The following is a 25206-nucleotide window of genomic DNA, read 5'->3' as shown; positions in this document are numbered from 1 at the left end:
ATCCCGTCCGTGATCACTGGATGCATGGTGAGACCCCTTGCGACTCTCCATACTCCCGCGACTCCAATGTTGTACATTTTCACCCGGTGTGTGGTGAGTGCACCTGTAGCTGTCCCTGTACTCCTGTGTCCTTCTATCTCCCTCACTGAGAATGGGGCGAGGCACCCCCCCACATCCTGTACTTCTGTCCTCATGCATTTGTCTATTGCCACCAGTGGTATGGCGAGTATCTCCTTTGCTTTCCTGACTCCTGCCGTCCCACTCTGGACTGCTTTCGCCAGCTCCGCAGTGAGAGAGGATTCTGTTATCCCGGCCTCTCCATTCAGCTTCCGTTTCTATTCTGTTATTCTGAGTCTCTACGGCAGCATCCCATTCTTTCAAGTACTCCCTTAACTCCTTATTGGATTTTGGTCGTGGTCCCCTCAGATCCATCAGTCCTCTCTGATCCCCTTGCTCTATTAAAGGATCCGCTACTGAATCCAATGGGGTACTCCGACCTCTTGGTCCTAGCAACTGCCTTTGTGAATTAATCGTATTGTTCCTGCTTTCCATCTCTGCTCTTTCCCTGTCCAACCGTGCCTGCTCCTCCTCTCGTGCTCTCTCTGGGTTGTAGATCGACACTACAGGACCTATGGTAACAGGTACTTGTAGAGCGTCCGGCAGTTGGTACGACCTTGCACACTCTGTTTCTGGCACCTTTTGTACCACAAACCTTCCGACCACCCTCTGTACTGGACTAGGTTGAGGTATTTCCTCGCCTTTGCTGGGTTCCCAATCTGTTATGGGGAGCGGTCTATATTCCCCTTTTCCGGCCCCATCCCCCTTATCGGGCTCGGGACGCTCGGCCTCTCTATTGTACGGAGGTGGTCTGTCCAACAATAACCTGTTTATCAGACTGCCGTCTGTCTCGCTCTCATCATCCTCCACTGGAGGCTTCTTTTCTCCTGTAACTTCTATCACTGGGTACAGTTTATCTGCTTCTATTCTCTGCACTCTCCACTTTTTAGCTTCTTCATCCCATTTGGCATCCTGCACTGCTCTTACCTATCGTTTCACTCTTTCTTGGCGCCTGTTCAGGCTCCGGTCATACGCCGCCCTGAACCATGCATTGAGGGCTTCAAACTGTGTTGGTCTGGGTAGAGGTCTCGTTGCGAGCATTACTGCTTTCAGCTGGTTCAATGCCTCTAACCTAAACGTTCCGTATCTCGGGAACGTCAGTTCCTCATTTCCCTCTGTTATCTTGCTCCACTCGGAGATCCACAGTATAGTATGTAACCCAACATTCACAGCCATATAATGAGCTGGTGTACCCTCCGGCGGGGCCTCTTCCCCAGCATACGAGTTCCCTCTGTCTCTCTTAAAGATCGCCCTTAGACATTTAAAACACTTCATTTTTAAGAATCTACGATTTTCCTTAATTCACTTCCTTGTTTACTTCCAGATGGCGAACTACCAATCCCTGCGCGGCTCCCGCTGACCAGCCTATCCCAGCGCGGTTCTCGCTGACCAGCCTATCCCAGCGCGGCTCTACACCAACCAGCCTATCCCAGCGCGGCTCGCTCTGACGTCACTCGTCCCCTTTGCAGAAGTTCCCCTCCTTTCTCAGCTCGTCTCCCGGTCTTGCATGCATCTCATTCATGCACCGAAAAATGACTACTTCCGACCAAGCGATCACTTTTCTTGACTGTACGTCCACAGTCTAACTGTAATTGTCACCTCAACTGGCGAAACGTCTTTCGTAAACGTTCAGACGATCGCTTTAACTGATAGGTTACTTACACACAGTAAACGTCCGACCAGCGTCCATTACTCATACACTCACTCTTACGTTCCCCCTATCACGGTCCTACGGGCGATCAATGGTACCTCATGACCCCCTTCACAATGGTAGACAATTACTCTGGATGCCCGATACACCCGAACCACTTAAGCCCTTCCCTGGACTTAAGATTTTCACCGGTTGCGCGCGCTCACAACCTGTCTCACAATCACTCTACAGGCATTCAACTCCACTTGACATTACAACACAGGTACAACACAAAACACCGCAATCTGGCAACGCATGACCCTTATACTCACTCTCGACCGATTCTGCTGCTTTTCTCTCTCGCACCGTCAGCACCTTCTTCGGCAGGTAGCTCTTCTTCTGGTCATCGATCACTAGGGGCCTTGGGGTAATCTTAACCTAATCTAGGTCGCCTTCCTCAAGAAGCCAACCATCTTTCTCTGCTACCAACTGCGGACGTGAGATTTTTGATCGATTATCTGATCACCCTAATGCTTATCTCACTTGAGTCCCTTTGGATCGATTATTGACTGTCATTGAGTAAAAGGCAACCCTACTCAGGCCAAATTAACCCCAAAAACTGACGCAACTCTAAAGAACCACCTACTACGGAAAAGTTTTAAAGGTTTATTATAAAGCCAAAATCAGTTGCAAGTACAAACACCTCAATATAAGGTTCAAAAGACATACAGGTAATAGGATGAACATGAACTCTCTGAGAGATCTTAATCGACAGAAGAAAACTACCAAAACTAGTTCAAAAATCAGTAGGTTAAATATCATTGACACAAGATGAATCTTAAGCGTCATTTACAGAAGAGGAAACAAATCAGGTTAAACTGACCCTACACTAGACTAGATGACATCCCTACTTAGCAAGTTCTTTACCTAAAAAGGTGTCAGCCGTTGAACTTCCAAAGAAGTTCAACCTCTCTCTTAGTCTCAGATGGAAAACCTATGTCGTGTAGCAGTACCCTTTCTGCCTACCCATCCGCTCTCTAAGGGTCCTCAGCCCATCTGCTCTACCTCCTCCCCAGGGTGCTGTCCCTAATACAAAATCACAGTATGGGTGGAACGCCCCTTTGAGACGCCCACCACGTACACAATTCATGTGGTCTTGTTTCTGTTTTTTTTCCATAGTTTCGTTTCTTTGGATCGTCTGTTAAGTTGACCTTGCTTCCCAGGCTCCGTCTCCATCGTGCCGGTACCCCCATGACATTCCAGTAGACTCCTCCGGACCCGAGCCTATCTCCTCAAACAGAGCTCTATTCATCAAGCTTTTGATTGGTACCCCCCTCGCACCTGCAAACAGACACTTCGAAGCAGGGCCCCAAATTCCAGGCTCCCCTTATCGGACTAGGCCGTAAAACTTCGACCAGCATTGGCAATTTATTTTAACGAGGCTTGACTTTTAGCTCACACGTGCAGATCAAAGACGACCCTTTATCTCTCCTGGCTTACTAAATTATGTGCAGTAGTCTGCACTCCGTGAACCCTTATTTCTTAGCTAAAAATAATATGCTAACACACCACTCTTGTTATAAAAACACTCATATAAAATACAGCCTTTAACATATATGTAAGCAAAATCATTGGATAATATTGATCCATGCTACATGAAAGATGCAATGATTCATTTCGTTCTTAAACAGTGTGTAGTAAATAAAGAGAAATCCAAGATATGTATATAAATCCAGGATTTATTCAGCTGCAGCACAGTACTTCCAATCTTCCAAACTCCCAGATTCAGTATAACATTTTAGATCATAACAATTCTAAATGGAACTACCTGAATAGTGTGCATGTGCAACATGGGACAAAGGTTCTATTAAAAGGGAAATATATACAGGGAAGGATTAAAAGGGAAATACCAAGAAGTGAGAATATAACACATTTCCCCCTTAAAGAAAAAGAAATGCATTCAAACATAAAGAAGCACATGTAAAAATCAACCAATGTCAACTATGGTACACATTTCGAAACTCTTCTGACATTCCATCTTTTTCCATCCTGAGTAACAACACTATTATGATAGACACGCATAACTTTCATTGGCTTACCAAATTTGTTCTCTCCTTTAGCAACAAACCCCGGTTTTCGAATCCTGACAACATCACCAACCATGAATGCTGGTTGTCTAACCTTCATCCTAGAATCGTAATTACATTTGTACTTGTCTTGTTTGAGCTCCACTTTTTTAGCCACATCCTTAATGTTCACATCAGTCATTTGTTGACTACTACTTTTCTTAAACCACCAAGGACATAATCCTGAAACAGGGTCTTTACCTTTTAGTAAACGGAACGGAGAGACTTCAGTAGTGGCATGAGGCGTAATACGGTATAACCATAATTTTTCTCTCAACTTATCTTTCCACAGACCTCCTGATTTGCGAGCCCAAACCAGATCTTCCTTGAGGACCCTATTATACCTCTCCACTAGACCATTACCTTGTGGTTCATAGAGGGCTGTAGTACAGTGCTTGATCCCATACGTGCTCAAGAACTCCAACATGAGAGAGGACTTGAACTGTACCCCATTATCGGATACAATGCACTCCGGAGAACCTTCTCTGGAAAAAATCTCCTTTAAAAATAGAATAACACTTTCAGTATTTGGATGAGGCACTAGTTTGACCTCAGGCCACTTTGAATGATAGTCTACAGCAACAATGGCAAATCTACATTCTTGTGGTAAGAAATTGAAAGGGCCAGCTATATCAATTCCTAACTTTTGCCACGGATGATCTGGCCACTTTACAGGAACTAAAGGTGCTGGATCACACTTACACGATTTATCACTTTCAATGCACTCGGGGCATTCCCTGACAAATTTATCCACTACTCTATCAACCCCTGGCCACCAGAAATTGGACCTAATAAGTCTTTTCATAGAAGACATTCCCATATGGCACTCATGACTCATTTGTAAAATCACACTTCTTATAGCCACCGGTGGAATACATTTACCAGCTCTGAACAAAAGATCTCCCTCAATGGCCAACTCATCAGCAACATTGTAGAAAGGCGTGATCTCAGCAGGAACACGTTCTTTGGAAGGCCATCCCAACCTCACATAGTCTCTGACCTTACACAGCAAATCATCCTCATCCATACCTCTCTTCCACATATCTTCCGATATAACTTTGTATTTTTCTGGAAACATTTCAGAAATGCTGGGTACTACCTCTGTATCTTCATCAATCCCAGAACTAGTACAGGGCAACCTAGACAAACAGTCTGCAGTAACATTTAACTTCCCTGGCACATATTCAATGTCGAAACTATATTCTTGCAAACGTGACATCAATCTTGCAATGCGAGCTGTGGCATTCAATCCTCCACCAGGTGATAAAATGCTCACCAATGGCTTGTGATCAGTGCGTATGAGGAACCTTGCACCCCAGATGTAATTACGGAAATGCTCAACACCCCATACACATCCCAACAACTCTTTCTCTATGACCGCATACCGTCTTTCAGTTTGATTCAATGATCTGGACGCAAACGCAACATTCCAATCTTCCTTTCCAGAACGTTGAGAAAGTACACAACCTAAACCATAAAGACTGGCATCCACTGTCAAAATGCAAAGTTTATTCAAACAAAATGGCCTTAAAGTTGGTGCTGACACCATATCGAGTTTGACACTTTCGAAAGCATCCTGCTGTTTTGATCCCCACAAAAATTCTACCTCCTTCCTTGTCAACTCCCTTAACGGTTCCATCTTTGTAGCAAAATTTGCAATAAACTTACTGTAATATTCGCACAGTCCTAGGAACGACAACAACTTATCCTTACAATCTGGTGCAGGAGCCTTTAAGATAGCATCCACTAAGGATCTTTTAGGAGCAACACCCTTACCAGAAATAGTGTGTCCCAAATATTCTATAGTTTTTTGAAACAACTTACACTTCTTACTCTTAATGGTAAGTCCAAACTTATCCAGCATCTTGCACACATTCCTCAAATGCTCCATGTGTATTTCATCATCTTTGGAGAAAACCAAGATATCGTCTTGGAAACACTTCACGTACTCACTCATGTCCTTAAATATATGGTACATAGACCTCTGAAAAACGGAGGCTGCCGACGCCAAACCGAACGGCATCCGTTTGAACTGGAACAAACCCTGAGGTGTGATAAAAGCTGTGAGATGGCGTGACTCCTCGGCTAACACCACCTGATGATACGCCGATCTCAAATCTAACGTGGAAAATATCATACCACCTCCCAGCATACTCACGACCTCGTTGATATTTGGCAAGGGATGACAGTCTACCACTATGTTGGCATTGAGTGCCCTCAAATCTATGCACAACCTCAAAGATTTGTCAGGTTTGCGTGCCAAAACCATTGGCGAAACCCATTCGGATGACTCTATTTCTTCTATGACATCATTTTTTAACATGTCATTCAGTGCATCACTTAATTCTTCTCTGACATTAAGTGGTACAGGCCTAAGTTTTTGTACCACCGGTATGGCTCGTTGTTTAAGCTTAATAACATGAGTGAACCCACTTAATTTACCCAATTTGTCCGAAAACACACTAGGAAACTCATCAGAAAGAGTCTTCCAAACATTACTCTCTTCAACAGATCTGACTTTATCCTCTGACATATCACCATCATATGACACCATGACAGGATCTTTGTTGCGTGGATTCAACGTAATGTGAAGTCTGAATTGATCCCGCCACCCCAAAACATTCACTCCCTTCACAGCCACATACAGTTTGATATATGCAGATTGATTTTTAAAATAAATCATGGAGGCAATATATCCTATAAAATCGATACTTGATTCATTGAAACCTTTTGCCATAATATCAGGAGGACACAATTCACCTTTAGAAATTATGTTCCTGTACTTTTCATCAAAATACTTTTCCGTTATGATAGTCCAAGGAGACCCAGAATCAGCCATCAACTCTAACTCTACTCCTTTAAACCTAACAACACATTTTGGAGACTCCAAATAATCCTCCTCAAGTAAACTTATACTAATAATAGACACAATCATCCCACTTACTCTGTTAGATTCATCAGACACTGCATGTTCATATCTAACCAGACTTGAATCATAGTCTGTTTCATCTCTCACACAAGAAACTTCCTTTTTCTTGAAATAATTTCCTTTATCCCCACTTTTCTTTTTGTCTTCTCTACATGAATTGGAAAAATGACCTATTTTTCCACACTTGTTGCACTCCTTGCCTAAAGCAGGGCAAAATTTAAACGTAGCAACATGATTGTAACTCCCACATCTAAAACATACGACGCGGCTACGTGGTCCAAACTTATGACTTGGGGAACCTCTTGCAACATTGTTCATTGCACACACTTCTTCAGTTAACTTATTACTCTTACTACTCTTATTACTCGTCTCCTCTATTGTCTTCATCCACTTATTAGACTGTTCAAAAGCCTTAGCAGTAGAGATACACTCCAACAAAGTTGGGTTGCCTACAATCCACAATTGTTCTTGTGTTTTCTTGCACTTAACATTTACAATAATATTATCTCTAAGCATCTCATCCGTCATATCACCAAAATTACATGGCATCACTAGAGCTCTTAAACCTGTTAAAAAATCATCAAAAGATTCATTTTCTTTTTGCGTTCTGGTGTAAAACTTGTACCGGTTTAAGGCTAGACTAGTGGTGGGTTTAAAACGTGTTTCTACACGAAGCATAGCTTCATCAAAAACCCCATTATCACCAGGAACAGCTGGTAAATTTCTGAAAATAGCTTGTCCCTCAGATCCCAAACAATGTAAAAAAATATTTTTCTTCCTTTCATTTCCCATCCTTTCTCCATCAATAGCTTTTAAATAAGTCATAAACTCCTCCTTCCATCTGTTCCACGGAATTGGAGGATCACCCTTGTTTTGTAAAAACTTTGAAGGAGGATCGAACTGCATGTTAATTAATAAATGCAAGTATCACAGCAATGAACAACAAAAACAAAAAAATAATAGCAATATAACAATATGAATAATGGTAATGCACTAAGAACTAAGTTGCACAACTGCTACAACTTAATGACAAATAAGTTAATGAGTACACATGCTGTGTACATCAGCGAGCTTGAAAAGATCATCAGCGTAGGATTCAAGCTTGTGACCTGTGGTAATTTCCTTGAACTCAGTCTGAAATAATGGTTACGTTGTTTAAATCAGTTTCACACGCGTTGCTAACAGCTTCATGCAAACACGTTTTCCAAGTACCTTTAAATGCGTTGTAACTCAAAACCCGCTCTTCATAAGCGCTTGGTCGTAGTGTTACGTTTTGATTTGAAATACCTTCAGCTTTCGTTGGTAATCAATGCTCGTTCTTCGTAACACACGCCGGTAGACCAAAACAAAGTAAACAAATATGGCCGCTACTGACGCATTGCGCATTACGTCATGCGTTGCGTGTAGCTTCTTTCGTTGCCATAGAAACAGCTTGTATTACAGCGCATGCGTTACCTTGGATACAGCTTTTCTGTCGGCGCATGCGAGCTGCAAACGAAAACTTCGTTTTTGAAGGTAAACACTCTTAAAAATACAGCATTAGTTAGTAAAATCTGCAGGATTATCCAGGAACAGTTCCAAAACAACGCAATTTTTGTAAAATGTCAGGAAATCTGGAGGCTTGTAGTAAATTGTAATTCCTTGAGATAAATCCACATAGAAGAAGTAGGAAAACGAATCCTTTGTTGAATCTTTCCCAGGTAGTTTTATAAGCCACACTCCAGATCACACTTGAAACGATGGTTTCTGGAGGAAAAACAAAGTACTTTTGGAAAATAAATCTTGAATCCAAAAGCTTCTGGAAATGGGTAAATAGCTCAAAAATTTCCCAAAATTCCAGTTTTGTACCACACCTGTGCTGCTGATGTAGAAGTAGTAGGTACTGGTCACCCTCGTCGCCAATTTTGTAGTAAATAAAGAGAAATCCAAGATATGTATATAAATCCAGGATTTATTCAGCTGCAGCACAGTACTTCCAATCTTCCAAACTCCCAGATTCAGTATAACATTTTAGATCATAACAATTCTAAATGGAACTACCTGAATAGTGTGCATGTGCAACATGGGACAAAGGTTCTATTAAAAGGGAAATATATACAGGGAAGGATTAAAAGGGAAATACCAAGAAGTGAGAATATAACACAGTGCCATGTGGTCTGCACGTTTCTTCATTTTACATTTACATCCTTCTTCATTTAGCAGCTACATAACATGGAACCTGATTAACGCATTTAACATTTCTAAGCATTTCCACACATTTCTATTTTAGCCCACACTCTATAGGGGCTCTCTATTCTAATAAAACACTCGCGAGTACATACGGATACATTTCTTCATTTCTCTAGTTACTTTAGCTAACTTTACGCCACGGGCTTGTACATATGATGTATACATACGTTTCATTCAAATTGCGCTCTCTCACTAGCGATGGCGTCCATAGTTTACTCCGTGGCAGCAACTGAACATTTTGCGCATGTTTAAAGTTACAACCTAGTTTGTTTTCCTTTTTGTTTCCTGTTCAGACAGAGAAACTGAATACAACCGCCTTGGATATCACGTACCTTTCCGGATATCCCTGCCAAGAGGACGGGTCTCCATAAGCACAAATATAAATAAATTACTGCCCTCCTTGATATGCTAATTTTAAGAGCACCCCCACAGCCGTTTGTTTTCATCTCTTAGGAAGGCTCCCTTTCAGCCCTATTAGGAAGCCATTGGTTAAGCCCTTGTATTCAATTAGTGCTTATTTTTATCCCATCCAGAACTAGGAGATTTCTACCCTTTTATCTATCTGGATAACGGACGTAGCTCCCCCCTAGCCTCGAGGACCTCTCGCCTCTTTTTATGTAAACAGGTAAATAGTGAATGTTCTGACCCCGCTGCTGACTGATTGAGGCGTTTTTCTTGATTCATGAAATAAGGGGACGTCCGAACAGCCGCCTGAAATGAGAAAGAGTGTGATATAATTCTTCCTTTCTCTAATCCTCACACTATGCCTAATAGGACCCTAATTCCTTTATAGGAAATATCCACTCGAGAAAATAACGCCCCCTCTAACGCGCATTGAAAAACTAAGACTCATTCCCTCGATCTGCAAAGATTGATGGTTCAGCCGCCCGTGACATAAACGATTGAACGTTCCAGGTAAGTTTGTTAGAATCTACTGACCTAACTCCCGTAATAGAGTCCAGAATACGTGATCGCACCCTGTACTTTACACCTTTTTACTTATGTATTTTCAGATGGGCCCATCTTCCCCCTAGAAGCTAACCTAATTTGTGGAAGAGCGTCTACGGCACCCATTGATCTACTAAGAAATTCTTTTGAATTATAACCTAGATAAACAGCACCGCCTGATATTGAGACCGCAACCCTTTGTTTCACAGGTAAGCCCTCTGTTGCTACTAGGAAACGATAGGTTAGAAACCAATAAGACTACGAGGAACCAAGACCTACCTACTGGGACTGATTAACCAGGACAGTATCCACTCTAGTCCTATCTCTACTGAGAAAGGAATTGAACAAGGAAAAATGTGCTCCACTTCAACCACCCATATAGAAGTGAACCCTACCTACGATTTTAAATGTTTAAATAAATTGAATGGACCCAGTTTGATAGAAAGAGAGATGAATGAATATGAGATTGATGAATGTATGGAGCTTAATGGAGAAACACCCAATTCCCTGTGTGTTATAAGAGGTTCTTCAACCCGATGGTAATCATTATGAATATGTATTAATCTCCATATGGACCAGTGGATCTATGATGTTACAACGCGTTATTTTACAACGCATGCTGTAACATCGCAACTTTTACAACGCAGGTTCCATTACAACGGATGTCATTACAACGCAGGATATTACATAGCAGATGGTATTACAACGCATACCATTACATCGTAAGTATAGGTAAGTATAATTTATTTTAAAAAATGAAATTAAGTTAATTTTATTAATTTTATTTTACTAATATAATTAAAATAATTTAAAAATGTAATTAATATAATTTATTTAAATAAGTTTAATTTAATTTTAAATAGGAATTAATGTAATTTAATTAAATTAATATAATTTTATTAATTTAATTTAATAAATTTAATAATAGTAATTATTTAAATTTAATTAATTTTATTTTAATAAATATAATTGTATTAATCTTAAAATTGTAATAAATTTCATTAAATAAATTTAATTAATTTTAATTTAATTAATTATTTTAATTTAATTAAAGTCGGACTTTAAAAAAAGAAACCCTAAAAATACCCCTGAACCCCAAAACCCAAACTCAGCCCTAAAACCTAAAAACACCCCTGTACCCCAAAACCCAAACCCTGCCCTAAAACCTAAAAACACCCCTGTACCCCAAAACCCAAACCCTGCCCTGAAACCTAAAAACACCCCTGTACGCCAAAACCCAAACTCAGCCCTAAAACCTAAAAACACCCCTGTACCCCAAAACCCAAACCCTGCCCTAAAACCTAAAAACACCCCTGTACCCCAAAACCCAAACCCTGCCCTGAAACCTAAAAACACCCCTGTACCCCAAAACCCAAACCCTGCCCTAAAACCTAAAAACACCCCTGTACCCCAAAACCCAAACCCTGCCCTGAAACCTAAAAACACCCCTGTACCCCAAAACCCAAACCCTGCCCTGAAACCTAAAACACCCATGTACCCCAAAACCCAAACCCTGCCCTAAAACCTAAAAACACCCCTGTACCCCAAAACCCAAACCCTGCCCTGAAACCTAAAAACACCAGTACCCCAAAACCCAAACCCTGCCCTAAAACCTAAAAACACCCCTGTACCCCAAAACCCAAACCCTGCCCTAAAACCTAAAAATACCCCTGTACCCCAAAACCCAAACCCTGCCCTAAAACCTAAAAACACCCCTGTACCCCAAAACCCAAACCCTGCCCTAAAACCAAAAAACACCCCTGTACCCCAAAACCCAAACCCTGCCCTAAAACCTAAAAACACCCCTGTACCCCAAAACCCAAACCCTGACCTAAAACCTAAAAATACCCCTGTACCCCAAAACCCAAACCCTGCCCTAAAACCTAAAAACACCCCTGTACCCCAAAACCCAAACCCTGCCCTGAAACCTAAAAATACCCAAACACCCCAAAACATATACCTCAGTACCCCAAAACATATACTCCTATACTCATACTTATTTTAAAAATTACTAAAATTAATATATTTAATTTATAACATTAAAAAACATAAATAAATATATTTATTAATAATTAATATTAATTAAATTAATTAAATAAAATTAATAGAAAATAAAAAAAAATTAAATACTTACCAATACTTACGATGTAATGGTATGCGTTGTAATACCATCTGCTATGTAATATCCTGCGTTGTAATGACATCCGTTGTAATGGAACCTGCGTTGTAAAAGCTGCGTTGTAACAGCATTACGACGTAAAAGTTGCGTTGTAACAGTAACGCACCGGACCAGTATGTTCAGTGCCATTCGAAGCTAAGCTGCTCTAAATAGGATATCTGAGATAAATTAGTTGCTGCACTAATGTGAACTGTTATGTTGTTATGTTATCCTATAAAATTTATTTTCTTGTATCATAGTGTTGTTCCCCCACCCCACGGTACCTCCTGGCCCTGATGAAGGTGTGGCCTGACCTGGCCGCTTCACCGAAACACGTGTAGGCGTCAGTGGTGTTGAAGACAGTGATCCTTTGTTATCTTTTGGATCGGCCTTTTTTCCATCTGATCAAGCCCCCCTGTATTCAAAGTGCATCTCCATCTGACCTTCTATTCAGGCATTTATGTACTATGGTTCGGTTTTTAACTAGTGTAATGAGGTATGAATGATGGTGTATGATTGAGTTTTGAATGAGGATTGATGAGGTATGTGTGGTCGAGTGTGGGACCTTACAGTGAATTATGAATTATTTATGAATTATGTTTTTGTATGATAAAATCGTTTAATCTGTTTGCACAAGACTAAATAAACTGCATAACAGTGTGAGTAAAATGATAAAAATGAAAAAAGAAAAAGAAAATTGACTCTACACAGATGTTGTAATTGTCTAACTGGGCACTGCTCTCGGTTCTATAAAGGTGTATAGTCATACAGGACCCTTATGTAGGGCCCTTTTATCCACGGCAGGGTTCTTCCTTTCTTGCAAAGCACTGAGAAAGAGTCCAGCGCCATAAAAATGTCACTGTCCCGCTCTCTCCCTCGCATGCCACGCAGCGCTGCAACTTGGGTCACTGAGCTGCGTTGCATGAATTTTTTCGTAAATCTACACTAGTATCTACTTCCAGCTCCGAGCATCTTCCCGCCCACTCGATGAAATGAGGAATTTACATCCACAAATATTAAGGTGAAATCAGCCAATCCAGGTGATTACTAAGAAGAGTGCAGCATTCATGAATGAGTTTTCCTGCCATAGGTCTCTAATCAGAACTCTTACGAAGATGCCTTCAAAATGGACAGTGCATGAATGGCTAGAAATGTATGTCAATCAGTTGTTAAGGGGGAAGGCATGTCTTTTTTGATGGAAGGGAGTCTACATATTTTAAGGTAGACCAACGCATTTTACAAAAACTGTAATTTACAAGTATTTCAGAACCAAAAAGAGTAGGCAGAGTTTGTCTTGGACTTTGGAGAAGCACCAACAACGTTACAGAGACAAGACCCTGCCACTTGAAGGCTGTTTGATGATTCTGTAGTAAGGAAGTGAGTATTGGAAGGGCAGTGCATGTTGCCCCTATTCTTCAGCTGCCATGTGATTCAATACATGTATCAAATTTTCGTGGCTGGTATTTGAAAGGCAACCATATCCCGACCTCTATACTTTGATGTTGCAAGATGGCCGCAGCTTTGTTATATTGCTGTAATGTATGCTACTGAAAACTGCCTGCATAACAAAAACTACAACAGACACTATCCCTCTTGGTCTCTTGACACTGCACTTACAACAAAACTGCCTAAATAAATTAGCAGGTCTTCACCTTTTCCAGGAGATGGTTAGTGAAGCTGATAGACTGATATTCAACGAGTGGGAATTTCACTCAGCTGGGGCTTGGAAGAAAAGCTGTGTCCATGATGGAAGATAAGATGAAATTTAGGCCATTCTAATAATACCTTGTCTTTGCTCTGGATGTTGTGGATAGGTGGATATGCATGCAACCTGGAAGTAAGACAACCTCAGGTCTAGAGATTAATGCAGCTAAATGCAAGCTTCTCAACTTGAAGCAAATGCAGTCTACCACATGCAATCCAAGTAATCTTCAGACAGATGACATAGAGTTACATTTTCTGACGTCAGTAAAAGGTCTTGCAGCAACATTCTAAGCTCTTTGAAGTTGTAACAAAAGGCATGTCAGCAACCCAGAATACAGAGGGGCAGATTTACAAGCCCCTTGCGCCACTTTTGTGATGCAGCGGTGGCGCAAAAGATGCGCCATGGTGCGGGATATTTACAATCTGACGCATCTGGGAGATGAGTCACGTTGTAAAGCCCTGCGCCATGAGGAGGCATTCCGGCGCAGGGGGGGGGCGTTCCTGCGCAGGAATGGCTCCTAAAAGTGGCTGAGTGAAATCTACAAGATTTCACTCAGTCACTTTTAGGCCAATGCTGCGTCAAAACCCTGTGCCTGCTTGAAGCAGGCGTAAGGCTTGACGCAGCATTGGAAGAAAAGGGCCCCCCAGAGCATTGCTGGAGCTGCGTCGCACTTGCAACGCAACTCAAGCAATGCGCCGCTTTTACGGCACAGATGCTTGATGCATCTGTGCCGTTTTTGCCCCATGGTGTGCCGCATTGTAAATGTGGCGCATCATGGGTGGCGGAGCTGCAGCGCACATTAACTGGTGCATCCCTGCTGATATGCAGGGATGCGCCAGTTATTATAAATCTGCCTCTTAGAAAATTGAACAGATGGACTCTCATGACGAACCTGTTCAGTTAACTGCAATCTATAGTGTTCTCTCTGTGTGCTTTCAATGTTCCTAGTGCCAAGGCGATGTGTTAGTAAATGTTCATCCAGTAAATAAATAAATGAATATAATAAATGTTAGGCCCTCCTTTTCCATCCAAAGATGATGAGGGTGGTCTTGCACATCCAGTTGCAGATAGCTAATTATCATTAGGCCTGGACCGAGTTCCACTATGAACTCCGCAAAGTGACCAAAAAACTCAGCCGCACTACAAGGAGTTCAGCAGTCGTTGGAATGAGTTAGGTTGTGCCGTTCCCAATGACTTTTAGTGCCGGGTGTTTGTCCCGCACTGGAAAACCAGCACGAATGGCACCATGCGCAGCGCAAGAAGGCGCTACTTTTTTCTGCCGCATGAGTAGATTTTCTACTCAAGCAGGCGCTTCCTCAATTAGAACAGATGGTTTCTTAACGCAAGTGGTCCCGACCATCCACGACTGAACACTTTGAGAAATCTCGCTGGGAGGTGGTCTAGTGTTGGATATTCCTTGCTGACCCTCGCCAACTTAACGTTGGAGAGCACCAGTAAAGAAAAAAAAAATTCAGAGCTCACATGCCCTGAAGAGAGCAGAGTTCAGAATGTGGAAAACTCTGCAAACTCCACAAAAAGAGCGGAGTTCACCGTCCAAGCCTAATCATCATCTGCTTTTGGATGTCCTTAAATGGCTTTCAATGCCAATGCTACGTTAAGGATCTATAGAGAATTAAATGTATATGCAGGTGTCTTGATTGTAAGATTAACCTGGAACCTGATGATCAGAAGGAGATTGAACAGGGGGCAAAGCCATGTGTTAAATAAAACAGGAACCAAGAATGTACCTTTTAGAAATCTGCACCCTAGATGCCCAATTTTATAAGTTAATTTCTTGAGATTTATCTGTTGATTGTTTTTTGTCGAAGTGACTTACACATCTTCCTAATTGGCTCTAGGATTGTGGGCTGGTTTCAGATTAGGATGGGCTTCCATCCAGCAACTATGGCACCATGATCCCATTGTATTCATTTTAGTTTTCAAAAGAACAATTGTTGTTACAAAGCCGTTTGTTCCAGGTAAGGATGAATGTTTTCAACGAGGGGATGAATTAATCATTCTATTCATGGCGTCCCGAGAGTAGGGCCAGTTTGAAAATATTTGTTAAGTCTGATTTTGCTTTCCATCCCGGCCCAGAAGTTGGCTCCAATATCAGAGACCTAGGGTTTTGAGGACAAATTCACTAATTAGCCAGCTTTCATTTGGTTTAGTCCAACAAACATGCCAGCATTAGAACATTAATTTGCTGAAAAATGAGACGTCTACTGTAAAAAATAAAGCAAAAATGAGGAGAAATAAAATAAAATAATTGTGCAATTACTTTAAATCAGTACAAAGTAAAGAATATGTAAATCACAATGGTAAGCGGAGCCCACTAGCCCTGAATTTAACAGAACCGAAAAAGACGGCAGAATTAATATAGTTTACTCTTAGTTTATCCACACTTCTTCTCAATTAATATAGGCATATAGCCAAATGTTTTAAGATTTTCCCTATCTAAGATGTTATCTAAAATAAAAATACACCACACAATATAAGACAAACAATCAACTAAAAAAGCTGAAAGAAGCTTTCCCTTCACTGCTCTGGCCATAAGATGCATCGGTCCCAATTCACCTGCAGACTCCAGACCTTGGAACCCTGTATTTAATGGCTCTGTAAAATGTACAAATGGCACCAATGTGCGTGTATGTAAACCACTTTTATCCATTTAATACGAACATTAGCTGTAGCCAATGGTATGTATCTCTCTTCATGCAGTCGAGGACAGAGGCATATAATGTGTCTCCTTGGCAAAATGGTGGCGTCAAATGGTCGTGGTACCAGAATATCGTTCTCAATATCGTCTGACATAAATATTGCACCAAATATTGTTTGGAAAAATATCCAATTTGAGTCAGCAATGGAAAATCGGCACCCAATGTGACAATATGTTTAGAAACTATATCTCAGACATAGTATTTCAGTATACCATACACACAGCACCTCAAACGGGTGAATGCCATTGTTGTTTTTTTATTCATTGTCTACATATGTCAATATGTTTACCTTCTAATAACTAACAAGCAATGTGTACTGAGAAAGACACAGCAAACACAGGTAGGCGTCAGCAAATGTACTTTATTTGCAACAGGGACTGCGCACCTGTCAACAGAGCAACCACATTAATTACACCAGCAAAACATATTCAAACCTGCGTCCCACGTTCTTTTGTGGAATAAACACAAGCGAGTACCCGCGAGGGGTGTGCATTCAACAACAGAGAAGACCCAGTTAGGGAAATAACTACATTATCCCCCTCCTCTAAATGTTTTTTTTTCAAGTGAAACCAGAAACTGGAGCAGCAAAAAAGGAGCTAGGGTGGACAAGAGGGAGGGAAAGGGAGAGGGAGCAGGAGTGCACATGAATCGAAAAACAAGGTAAAAAGAAAAGAGAACAGAACAATAGGGCCAGATTAGCAAAATCTCATAGGAACCGAGCGGTGTCTATTGCTCCTACGCAAATTCCTTGGAAGAGGATGACCTGACTGTTTTTCAATAGACACATCAGCAGAACTGTGAAAAGTGTGACTGGTGGGAGACAACTTCACAACCCTGGACATGTTCCATCAATGTTTGTTGTTCACCCCAACAGCATTACCACAAATTCTGTCCACAACCATTGGCTTTGAGAACTTAGCATCTCTTTTTTTGCTGTGAACAGTAATCTCCCCACGCACAGTGTCCCCAACAACAAATGAACGAGGAGGAGTTTTCCTACCATCAAAATAGGACTTTTGGCATAACTCAGCTTTGCAGACATTTTCCCCTGACAAGATCGCCCACACCCACAATGATATCCATCTTCACCCATTTAGACATCCATCCAGGACACACTTTGGAGGAAGGCTTCCTTCCCCGTAGCAACTCAAAAGGGGAAACCTTGGTGGATGAATGGGGAGTGGTACAGTAGAACCATAGCATGGAGCTCACAAAAATTTGAATAACACACTTGCTAGCAATAGCCCATTGTATGCAGTTATTCAAAACCTTGTTCATTCATTCCACAAGGCTGTTAGCTTGTGGGTAATACAAAGAAGTCTTGGAGTGGGCAATACCACCTTGCGCTAAAAACGCTTGGAATTCCAGGCTGACAAACTGTACCCTGTTGTCAGAAACAATGGTAGAGGGCAAACCCTCATGCAGTAAAATGTCCTGAGGTAATTGATACAAAAAACAAAAACTGGTTGCGGTCTATACTGAAGACTGAGCCAATGGAATAGAAGCAAGCGCTTTTGTGTTAGACAACTAATGCGTGTGAATGAAAGGAAATGCATCTCATCAGCCCACCCATATGGCGGAACTTCGTCATCTGGGATTGAGAAGGGTCATGGTCCAGATAAGGAGACACACCTGATGATGTTGTGTGTGTTTCTCCAATTCTCCAAGACCACCTAAATGGATCCGAACTTGAATGTTATATGTGGGTATAATGGTGTGGGAAAATAAATTGCAGTGAGGTAAATAATGTGAAACAAAGATCAAAAAAGGTGCTAGTTAAAATTGGCTACCATGATGTAAGGAAATGTTTATTGGGGATAAATCATGGTGTCAAGATTAAAAGAAAAGTGTATGGCGGTCTGAAATAATGACTGCCCTATAAAGTTGGTATCGTGGTCAACATGTTTCTGCCATGCAGGGGCGTCTCCCCTACCAGGCTTTCATCAGGACCAAAAATAGAATACACTACTGCAATGATGTACATAAATCAAAATAAATTATGTTACCAAACAATAATACTGGAGAATAGGCCGTTCGCGAGTTACTCACTGCGTCAGTATTTTCCAGAATTCTCAAAAAGGATTCTTTCCTGAAAAAAAGTGCAAAGAACACATAGATATTTCCATTGTATACCTGTATCTAACACAAACACAACATGCCCACTATTGAGAACATATAGAGTTTGCTTCATAGTCAACCTTTACAGTGATAGTGTATAACAATAATTGAAAAAAGTTGAAAAAAAGTTAAGTATTACTCACCCAAAGAGTCTTGGGAGTAAACCTCACCTCTCCTGGCCACGGCTCAGGATTTGGAGGCCCCGCTCTGTATTTAGTGGAAAAGAAATTTACATATCTGTGGGTTATCCTAAAAAGTGAGACCCATCAGGTTATTTATCCACTGCATGTGCTACCATATGGAAGCACTTGAAGAACATTGGTATTTAAGTACCTTAGAGATTTGGAGATGGCTGGCAGATTAAAAGGCTAATGTCATAGACACCTAGTGTGTACATTTCAACACTCATTGTTAGAAAAGCAGTGTTTTTATTCAGAAACATTTCTTGCTATATTCGAGGTACATAATTTAGACCCTCCTCTCATAGCCCGATTGATTCAGCTTCATCTCAGGGGCTAGATAGAGTGGTTCCTTCATTACCTTGTAATTGTTTAGGGAGTAAGAAAAGCATGAACAAAAGCTAAAGGAAGAACAGAGCAGCGCAACGCACTGCTATTCCTTACCTGTCCGTCGGTACCTCTGGCCTCGTCCTGAGGCTCGGGGGGAGGTACCGACAGGACAAAGCTTAGTTGTTAATAAGTCCATGCTCAACCAATCGTCAGGCCATCCTGGATCATATGGCCCGCGGACCCTTTTGGGAACCGCTGTAGTTAATCAAACACCTGTAAATGGGAGGCGACTCATGAGTTGACACTTGCCATTGGCCTTCTCATGGCCAATCAAATTCTCACACACCAACAGGCCCCTTGGTGTCATGCTTCATCATCGGGTCATCGTACCCCTCTACGGGGTACGGCTTGCTGCAACCTACGGATACGCGGGAGCACTTGGGAAGACTATGTGTGGTGTGGATGGGGTATTTAAATGTGAGTGTATGGTGTGGTTTAGATCTAAGTGAGTGAAGTTTAAAAAGCACCTGGCTCGTGGGGTGACAAAAAAACTGATTGGTCCAATATGTGGCCAATCGTTGCTCGTATCAGTACACTTCTCCGAAATTGCCTCCTTGGACGCTCTTATCTAGATTCTTTAAAATATTTCTGGCAGCGAAATTGTGCAGATATCATGTATATCGGTCCCTCAGAACGTGACTTATTCACCTCAAACTATTTTTGTTATTTTATTACGTGCAAACGTACGGGCTCGGAGATCTCATAATCAATATACTCCACCAGCCAGAAAAGATCATAGCCGGGTATGATGGTGCATGAGCAACAGCACAACATCTGCCATGTGTGCAAGCGTGGGTTCCATCGAGTATTATTGTAATTTGGTTTTTATCGCAAACACAGTTTCGTTATTGTCGCAAACGCACTGTTAACAATAACATAATGTAATGATCCCTATTGGTCATTATATATTGAAGATGTCTGAAATCCTAAAGACAGCGTCTAAGATATTATCCTTAGCATAGGTTTGGTCATGGCGGTGTATACTCCAAAGTACAGGACATATATCACCGGGTACAACCACAAAAGGGCAACTGTCCTTCAGAAAAGCTTCTCAATAGAATAAATCCCTCTATATCAGTTAGAAATACGTTTTTAAAGAGCAGCAGCTGAAGATAATGACAGTACTGAAAAAACATTGGGAGGTTAGATGGACACCCATGGAATATCATCGTTCAGTCCTTCAATGTCACTCTTGAGGCGGAATATCCATTTTTGCTCTTTTAGAAAAAGAAACCTTGACACGTCTCTTATGTGGGATGGCACAAATGGTTTCTCCAAGACTGTCCAGCTCATCTCTTCTGGAGTGTGCTTCATTTGGAGAAAGTGATTGGTGAGCCTAGTTGCTTGTTTATTGCACCGGATGGTGCTTTTATGCTCATTTATGCGTGTTTTTATTTTTCTAGTCGTCATCCCTATGTAGCGCAAGGAACACTGACATGTGATAAGATATATTAATTTGTCACTGTTACAATTTGTGTGACTCTTCAAGGTCCATGGCCTCGAAGTTCCAATGTCAATAGAGAGGGTCTTCCTTGTTTGTGGGCAGGCAGTACATTGTCCACAGGGGAAGTGACCCTGTACTGGGGGCAGATTCCATAGAGTGTTTGCTGATATCAATTCATTGCTTTTGCCACTCGGCCTCGTATGGACAAGGCTGTCTCTCAGGTTGGTGCCCCTCTTAAACGAGAACAGCGGTGTTTGGATGGATGAGCCAGAAATGTTCAGGATCTTCCAATTCTTTTTCACCGTTTTCTGTAGTTTGTTGGACAGTGTACAAAACGTTGTTACAAATGTCAGTCTGTCCAGTGATGGTTTCGTGACTGGGGGGCTTAGCAAGGCATCCCGATTATTGTTCATTGCATGCTTACGTGCTCTTTTAATCAGATGTTTGGGGTAATTGCGGTCTTCTAATTTGGATGTAAGATCTCTAGAAAAGAGAGCAAAATCTGTTGTCCTAGAGCAATTACTGCGGACTCTTAAAAATTGTCCAACAGGCAAGTTCTCTCGTTACGCCTTAGGATGGTAGCTGGCGTAGGACAGCAAAGAGTTCTGGGCCATTGGCTTGCGGTATAGTTTACTTACAAGGCATCCATTCTCAGGAAAGATGGTAATGTCCAGGAATGCTAGCTCTTGTTGGCTGTGTTCGACAGTGAACTTTAGGAATTGATTTTGTTCATTGAGCCACTTCTGGAAGTTGATGACAGTTTCTGATGCCCCTTGCCAGACGACAAATATGTTGTCGATGTAACGTTTCCACACCAACACCTGATCAAAGAACGGGTTGGTGTGGTTGAGGACGCACTTCTCTTCAAAGATGTGTACGTAAAGATTCGCTAGGGAGGGGGCGAAAACACTGCTCATCGATGTCCCTGATACTTGCAAATACAGGGTATCCTCAAAGGCAAAAAAGTTTTCGGTCATAGCCAGACGGGCACACTCCATTATGAAGTTAATCGGAGTGATGGAATCTAGCTCAGAATCTTCCAGGAGACTTCTAACCGCTTGCAGAGTCTCTTGCTGGGGTATGCAGGTGTAGAGGGATTCAACGTCGAAACTGACCAATAGGTCAGTATCGGCGTTGAACTCAATCTCTGGTAGAAGTCTTAGGATGTCTGTGTTGTCCTGTAAAAATGTTGGCATTTTTCTCACCAGTGGCCTAAGAAACACATCTACAAAAGTAGATAAAGGTTACAGCAGCGAGCCGATGCCTGAGATGATCGGGCGTCCTGGGGGTGGTCTCTGTGCCTTGTGTATTTTTGGCAAATTATAAAAATACGGGGTAACAGGATGGGCCCTTGTCAGGTAGCGAGCTTCAGATTTGAGGAAATTGATGACAATTTGGGAATTCGGCTTGCCAAAAAAACACGTCTCTGGCCACTTGGAATATTATTCAATGGCAACAACAGCAAAACAAGAAGAGGGAGGAAGTGTAGTGTAGTTCCTATATTCCCAATAGGCTCTGTGCATTGGAATAATATATCCTATAGATTAGACGTAGGACTGAGGTCGACTGCATAAACTTGACAACTTTGTTTCCCCAAGAATAAACTGATCTTCAGAGTCGTGGAAACAATAGATAGATATTTCACTCAGTCAATCGTGCATGCTCGCGTTTCACCAGAGGTGCAGAGAAATAGATAGACGGGCGTTTTCAATAAAAGGTATTATTGAACAGTCTTCTTTCTCAAGCATAAGAAATGAACTGCTACAATCGTAAGACTGGTTGCAAAATATAATGCATACAGTAAAAAGAGTAGAATAAAATAATACTGTAAGAGCATTGTATGGTTCCTAAAACATTGATATATACATACATAAATAACAGAGGCTAAAAGCACTCAACTGGCGCTTCTAAAATACGCCTACCCCGATGTACCTAACCTAAGCTTAGTACGAGGGAAGAAGTAAGTGAGGTGTAGCATAAATGAAGTATTCTTTTGCCAAGAATCTGTCCAAGATTTCTCTTAGGGTCTAATCAGCTCCGTACCTTGATTTGGAATGAAGAAGGTCAGGCTCAGGACTCGATTTCCCAACAACCCACAAGGGTAGCTTGGAAACACTGGAGCTGGATTTCTCGGCAGGAGAAAAGACAGCGTCTCTTAGTGCGTCTGCTGGAGGGTCGGCTGTGTTCAGCACTTGCAGTAGCAGGGCGCGTCGGGCAAGTAGATAGTTGAACTGCTCCAAACCACTGTTTGTTTGCTATGGCAAGTGTGGGCATATTTATACCTTGAAGGTACTGAGTTTGACGTAAAGGTGGACATATTAACGTCATCAAAGAGTCTCAGTTCTTTGAAAATTCCATGAGTTCTTGGACAAGTCAGTTTTCGAGCAAGGGGTAGTCCCTAGCTGCTGAAGCCGAGTTTTCCAAGAAATCATTGTAGATTTTCGAAACTAGTGGAAGTAGCCCTGCCATATTTGGAGTGCATGAGCTATGTCTAAATATGGTTATGATTCTTATGCCTATATAAGAATATGGTGATTTATACCTATATAAGGGCATGAATCGGGAACATTACATTAGGGTCCTAAAATGTTATACAACAGAAGAAGGTTGAAAGGACCAACCAGATCAATACACATTTTCTCCCAGGGCCTAGCTGGAAGATCAATGGGTTGGAGAAGGGGAGTCCTCACTTTCATTACTTTTTCAGCATTCAAATATACAATACACTCCCCAACAAAAGCATCAATGTCCTTGCCATAAGGGGCCACCAAAATCATTCACGTAGCCTGCGCTTGGTGAGCGTTTTACCCAGATGCCCCTTGTGAGCACCACAGATCAATCTTCCCTAAGTTTATCAGGAGGAATCAACCTGTCATCCTGCACCAGAATGCCGTCCTCCACAGAAAATTTAAGGGAGACCTTTAAAAAGTTTTGCAAGGAGTATGGTGTGTTCTTTTCCTTTTTCTAACCACCTTTGACACACTTCATTACTTGACACAGCAGGACATCCTTGGATAACTCATCTCTCCATTCCTACTCATTCACAGCACACATGTCACCCATAACCATGGAGGCAATAAAATAATTGTCCACATCATCATCATCATCGCCAGAAAAGGAATCATCCTCGGACACAGGAAATCTCAAGAAAAAGTCCATCCTGCCATTCTTGTTACTGGGAAGGTAGGAGACTTCAAAATCATATTGTAATAACTTAGTGGACAACCTGGCTATTCTGAGGATTTGTTCTTTGATTTTTTCCCCGGAAAGAATGGAAACCAGGGGACTAAGATCACTGTGTAACTCAAAATGGGTGCCCCAAATGTAAGGGTGAAATTTTCTGATGGCACACCAACAGGAAAACAGCTTTCTTTCAATGACAGAAAAATTCAACTCTGGGCCAGGCAAATCTCTTGATGCATACCCCAAAGTATTCTCCTTACCATCTTTGATCTGTGTGAGTAATGATCCCAACCCAACACCACTGGCATCGACGGTGATGGTGCACTTAACGTTGGGATCCAAATGTTTGAGAATTTTTTGACCAACTAACTGTGTCTTGATCCAGTCAAATACTTCCTAACAGGGATCATCCCAGACAAAGACTACACTTTTCTTCAACATATTTGTGAGGGGTTGTACTTTAGATGCAGAATCAAGCACAAACCTGGAGAAAAACTCACAGAGAACAATAAATGACTTGAGAGCAGCCTTATCAAAAGGCGTTGTGCAGTCAACAATAGCTCTCACCAGACCAGGCCGCGGTTCCACCCCTTGTTCAGACAAAACATGTCCCAAGTATTCCACCTTCTTCACCTGAAACAGACACTTTTCTTTTTTAAGCACTACACTCTTCTCTTGCATGATATCTAGAACATGGTACAAGGATTCATCCTGCTGTTCCTTTGATACCCCATAGATCAAAACATCATCCAGAAATACAGCGACGCCCTTGACCCCTTTGAGCATTTGTGACATAATCCTTTGAAAAACTGCTGCAGCAGAGGCAAGGCCAAAAGGCATCCTGCAGTACTGGAACGTTCCAATGGGTGACACGAATGCTGTGAGGTTCCTTGAGGAAGGATCCAAGACCACCTGGTGGTAAGCTGATGCTAGGTCCGGTTTACTAAACAACTTTGACCCATTAATTATTGTCAACAATTCTGAAATCTTGGGAAGAGGGTGCGAGTCAATCCAAATATTTTTATTGAGACTGCCTAAGCCCACACATACATGAAGATTTCCATATTTTTTTCTGGCCACAACCAATGGAGAAAGCCACAGTGAGGACTCTATAGACTTAATAATCCCCTTATCACACAAGTCATTAATCTCTTGCTCAAGCCGATTCCTAACACTAAAAGGGACACTTCTGAGTCTGTGCTTGACAGGAACAGTGTCACCCTTAACCCTAATGAGATTAGTAAAACCCCTGATCTGTCCCAACCCTTGCCCAAAAATGGATGGAAAGCAGTGGAAAATATTTTCAGAATAGTCTTCGGAAGAGACAATG

Source organism: Lissotriton vulgaris, chromosome 6 (genome assembly GCF_964263255.1).
Source record: "Lissotriton vulgaris chromosome 6, aLisVul1.2, whole genome shotgun sequence".
NCBI lineage: Eukaryota > Metazoa > Chordata > Amphibia > Caudata > Salamandridae > Lissotriton > Lissotriton vulgaris.
Note: the sequence above shows the minus strand (reverse complement) of the source record.